The sequence below is a fragment of the Blennius ocellaris genome (genome assembly GCF_963422515.1).
Source record: "Blennius ocellaris genome assembly, chromosome: 8".
Lineage (NCBI taxonomy): Eukaryota > Metazoa > Chordata > Actinopteri > Blenniiformes > Blenniidae > Blennius > Blennius ocellaris.
The window spans coordinates 23,265,816-23,271,815 of record NC_137657.1 but is presented as its reverse complement, the minus strand read 5'-3'; positions in this window follow the sequence as shown (position 1 = coordinate 23,271,815).

Sequence of the window (6,000 nt, the reverse complement as noted above, 5' to 3'; positions counted from 1 at the left end):
GGGGGGCTTCTATCTGTATTTGAGTAAGAGTGAGCAATGTAATGACGGTTCCTGTAATTGTGGCAGTGTGAAAATGGTTCCCTACCTCAGCCTCCGCTTATCTCGCTCATCTCGCCGGAGCCGAGCCTCGACAGCCTTGTACAGTGAGAGCACACGCAGATTGAGAAGAGGTGGAATCACTTACAACATGCTTGACCTTATTTCTTGTTGTGAGTTGTTAAAGCGTGTTACGGGAACGTGTTTGTTTGCAATTTCACCACCTTGCCGAGCGCTCGCATTTGCAAGCCGCTGACTGAGCAGGCGACGACGTTCCCCCTCCTATCTTTGATGCGATACGGAAGCAACAATTCAATTTAGAGAGCGAAGTATAGGGGAGCATTGGAAGTGTGAAGCTTTTTTGGCTGCAGTGCGCTCAGGAAATAGTGCGGATCCCAGCGAGAGGCTCTCAGTGTTTGCCCAGTATTCCTGGAGGCTTGTTTTGTCACAGACTCTGTGCAGCAAGGCATGGGAGAGGCAGAAGGCAGCGGGTCGGCCAGCCTTCCCCCACAGCTGTCCTCCTCCATCCTGGCACTCGCCTCCACCAAGCCAATATGAAAACAAATTCTCGGCCCTCTTCGCAATTAATTTTCCTTTGCGGCAGGAGAAAAAAAAAAATATCAGTCTTGACAACATAACATATAGCAGGTTGTGTACAGAAAATCTGGCTGTACACAGAAGCAGAACAACCTCACAAAAATCTGTTTGTCCCCCAAGAGTAATTTTTCACTCTGCTGGGAGCAGTTGTCTCACACATATTCCTCCTCATGTGCATATAGATCAGCGCAGTCTACTGGAAGTGGCTGTGAAGTGGCCGAGAGTAGTACGTTTTAAAAAGGCATGTAAAGATGTGTTCATGCATCCCAATTGTGATTTTCTGCATTGATGATTAGTAATTTGATCAAGGTTGTTTTAAGGACATTTTGTTTTTTCTATTCCATTTCTGTGATGCAAAAAAATTATCAAGGAAAATGCATTCATATTAAGTAAAAAAAAAAAAAATGTTGCATGTTCAGGGAGAGATGAAGTGAGTGAAAATTCGCCCCCCCCCCAAAAAAAAAAAAACATACAAAAGAGAGAACTGGGGGAGTATTGGAAACACACAATGAGAATGATCCAAATTCCTATTTTTCCTCTTACGTTTAGTGTGTGTGTGTGTGTGTGTGTGTGTGTGTGTGTGTGTGTGTGTGTGTGTGTGTGTGTGTGTGTGTGTGTGTGTGTGTGTGTGTGTGTGTGTGTGTGTGTGTGTGTGTGTGTGTGTGTGTGTGTGCGCGCGCATCTGCATTGTGTTTAGGAAATGACTGCTTCCTTACCTGGATGCCCTGTAACCACATCTGCATCCTGTTTTACCGCGGCCACACTGCAATCTCCCCCCACACCATTAATTTTACTGAAAGCCATTCACAATAACCATGAGATACTGGGCAGTGGCGTTCAAACGTTTTCTTCCCCCTTCTTATCATAAAGGTCCCACATGTCTTGGCAATATCCCCAAAATAAAAAAAAAAATATAAAAAAACCAAGATAAATTTGTCCTAATTACGTCCCTCGAACAATGTTGTTTGACGGCCAAAGACATCAAATTAAATACTATTTTGATTCCGCAAAAGTGGTGTCAAGGTCTTATATTTTCATTGCAGGTACATTGACTGATAAATATGAGGAAGTGAACAGTAATTATAGGGTGGAAATGACAACAGAAATTAAGCAAATTGTGAAAGGGTTTGCCTTTAAATGGGTTTGAGCCATGAATTAAAAAGGCCATTAACTGGGAGAGAGGCAGGTGTTATCCTCACTGCCCAAAACAAAACAAACAGAGAGGGGGAGGTGAGTGTGTATGTGTGTATGTGTGTGTGTGTGTGTGTGTGTGTGTGTGTGTGTGTGTGTGTGTGTGTGTGTGTGTGTGTGTGTGTGTGTGTGTGTGTGTGTGTGTGTGTGTGTGTGTGTGTGTGTGTGTGTGTGTGTGTGTGTGTGTGTGTGTGTGTGTGTGTGTGTGTGTGTGTGTGTGGAGATGCAGGTGTGTGTCGTTATCTACGAACAATCCCATGTCATTAGGAAGGGAAGGTGTATTGAGCTGATTTTCCTCACTTTCGGCGCTGTGATAATTTAGAATGTATTGTTCCATAAATAAACCTCACTGGGATGAACTAATTCGTGCTTTACATTCATAGCGAGGGCACTGGCATCGTCACACACATTAATGCTTCCAACATGTGTAACCTCCACTTCATGCAACATTTAACTAAAGTTGTCGATATGTTGTTTTTGTGATTGACTGCCTGTATTGTGTGTATTCCCCTCTTCTCCGCAGGTCTGCATGATCCAAATTCAAACGACTTAAAAATGTACTATAAGTAAATTGTTGCACAGTGACTCCACCAGATATCAAAAGCTGGAGGATCAGAGTCTCATTCCACCCCATTTTGTGTTGCCATAGTTTTTTTTTTTTTTTTTTTCTTTCATTTTTTATCAAACCTGTGTCTGGTCTTTTCATGAGCCCAGAGAAATTTAAAGGTGATGAGAGGTCCTCTGCCTGATAGGACACAGGGCCAGTGTGGTGATCAGACAAAATTACATCAAGCCCCCCCCCCTCCTTCAACTGTGCTTGTCTTTCTTTTTTCACTCCTCTCTTTTTTCATTTAATCAAAGTTCTTGCAGCCTGATGCTGCCCTCTCTGTGGGCCAGGTGTCAAACAGTTTCTATTGATGTCAATGCGGCGGTAATCACAAAGTCTATCCACAGATGCCTGCGCGCACCGGCGTTTCACTGGGGCATCGCATTCTCCACTCAACACCTTTGAGGCATGTAAGATTATTTCTGCAATCTAAAAAGAGAGAATAACCTCTAGGAAAGAAACTAAATCACAATATAAAGTAATTAAGCACATTATCAACGTGGAGGTTAATTAGCGAGACCCTAAACGCAGGCACCACTGGTAGCATTGCAAACAGACTAATGCTTTCGTTTTTGTCTCTTTTTGACCACACTCTCAGACGTGCACGCACGCGCGCGCGTGCACGCACGCGCGCGCGCACACACACACACACACACACACACACACACACACACACACACACACACACACACACACACACACACACACACACACACACACACACACCCAACGCAGGCAGTTGATTGTCACTGTTTGTAGCTCTGAAATTGATTAAACAACTTGCAATCCAGTTTAATTAATGGAAACTATCTGTAGTTCAAAGCTATTTAGCTGAATGTTGTGCTGTAGCACTGCCCTCCTGTTTCATTTTGCTGAGACAATCGTCGAAATTAATTGAATTCTGGCATTGCTGTATGAAATAACCTTTAAGCAATCTTTGATTATAGCCCATATTAAAAGGTGTTCTATGTATAAACACACACAACCTTAGGGTTGATATACCGTTAGCCAGTGTTTATCCATTAACATGAAAGGACTGTGCCAAGCTGTAGTATCACAATACAGGGACGACAACATGCCCAGCCTCTATATCTCTGAAGTGCAGCTGAGTCCAAAATGGCACATTGACAACAACATACATAGTTGCTGCATAGAAACAAAAGACGAGGCATTCCTAATTATTGACAAGCAACATATATTTACTTTTCCTCATTTCAAAATGATAAGTCCTTGAAGCTCCACTCAGTGTCTGCAGTGTGAAGATGTCCCTATCAAAAAACTACAGGCATACCTGTTTGTTCAGGAAGGCTTGGCAAGAAAATACCCCCACCGTCTGTTCCAGCTCTGGGTGAAGCCATTAACCAAGTTAACTTGACTTTTTTTTTTTTTTTTTTTTGAACACATCAAATTTTGATTGCTCCTTTTGTGCTTCATATCTCATTTCATGGCACTCGAAAAGAAAGAAAACTCACACAGGTTTTTAGGCTTTGAATGTAGATAGTACTATTCTTATTTTGCCAGTTTTTTGTTTTTTTTTTGAAGTTTGACCTTCTAAATTAAAAACCAGGGTTACGGCGGCATTAGCCAGGGGTCCCGAGGACAGCTTAACAAATTAACTCAACTGAACTCAACTAGAACAAGTTAAAAATAGCAAGTGGAATTTTTGAAAATATATATTTGCCCATTTTTACTTTTACCATTTGGTTCACTTTAAATGTTTTTTTTAATGGGTTATGCTAACTGCTATTTAACTTATATTTATAATATTTTGGCTATAAATATTGAGCTTTTATTTCATCTTAGAGAAGTTATCCACTGTTAAAATATTCTTTTATCATTTTTCTCCATTTTAAAATTGAACTTTAGTCTTATATTTTTCTGAATTACTTGTTTCTTTTTTTTTGGTAACGTATTTTGATTTGAGTTGTTGATAATTGAAGCCAGTGGGTCATCCAGCAAACATGACTGCAATGCTATAACTTTTAACGTGTTTTTTGTTCAATTTACTTAAAACAAGAGTGTCAGACACATTTTAATTCAGGGACCACATACAGCTCAGTTTCATCTTGAGTGGACCGAACCAGTAAAATTGTGCCATAATAACCTTTAAATTTAAACTTTAACATTTTAAGTTGTGGTGGCGCAGAGTAACAAAAATGTGTATATTTTCACAAAACCATATAATCACTCCAGAAAATGAGTACAATTTCAACATAAAGCCAATTTTAATGAAACTTTCTGGTGCAAAATACAGTGAAATGTTGAAAAATAAACTGTTGCATTATGGGTGCTTTTATAAAGTCACCCTGACAGCATGACTGAGGCCATTTTGATAGCAACGAGGTCGATTGCTTTCATGGCAGCGTCTCTGATATCTCAGCTAGGGTCTCAGTGTTGTGTTGTGTTGTATTGTGTCAAAAACTCTGAAGAAGTTTGTTAGAAAATCAATGTTTTAAAAAATTATTTTTTTTAATGTTCTCAGTAGTTTGGCGGGATGAAATGTAACCTCTGGTTTTGGCCCATGGGCCTTATGTTTGACACTCCTTGACTTCAAGGATTCAAACAAAACAGAAATTACAATTGTCGCATCAACGTAATTTATGAATATAACATAACACCCCTCAATATTATATGACTAACTGGCTCTCTCAACTATAGGGTTAACTGTTGTTTACTGTGTGAAAACACAACCAGCGAGTAAAACGAATCAGTTTTGTGCACTTTCTCACCTGTGGAGCCAGTGCAGTGATTTCTCCTCATCCTTTCACTTCCCATAACAAGGAATGAACTGTTGAACAGTGAAGGTAACTTGTTGAAAGTTTGTTAGTTTCTACAATACAGTCCTCATTCTTTTACAGTTGTACAATTGTATTTTTTTTTTTCTTTTACAAAATATAACTTCCAGTTTCATTTTTTCATATTTGCCATCACAGTGAAACACACAAGAATCCAAAGTGATGCAAGTTGTAAGGCAAAGTGAACAAAAACACACGACATCCCACAAAAAAACAAAAAAAACCCCCCCAACATATCAAACAGCTGCTTGCTTGCCCTGGAACTCAAAAGCAGGATCACACAGCCGTCTTCGCCCCCTCCCTTCTCCTCCCTCTCTTTTCTCTCCATCTTGCTGCCCCTCCTCCACCCGCTTCTCTCTCTCCCTCTTTTTTTCTTTTTTTCTTTTCTTAAATGGCATGAAGGTTGAGATGGCTGGAGTCCAAGATCATCGCGCCTGAGACCACACAGATGGGGGGGGGGGGGGGGGGGGATAAAAGTTCTCTGTGAGCCACTCACAGTGCTGCCATTTTACACACAAGTAGAAGACACGTAGGGAAGGAGGAGGAGGAGGAGGAGCAGCGGAGTAGCCACCTGCGGCCGTGACATCACTGCCTTATCACATATCATGTATCACCTGCAGCTCCACGTCAAGCCCAAAGAGACAGATTTCATCTGTCATCTCTGAGAGGATCTCAATATAATTTACTCCGCTGATCTGACATCCAGAGGAGAGGAGTAGAGTTGCCAAACCTAATCTTACAGATGAGGACTCTCCTTTTTCTGCCCAGTCATGT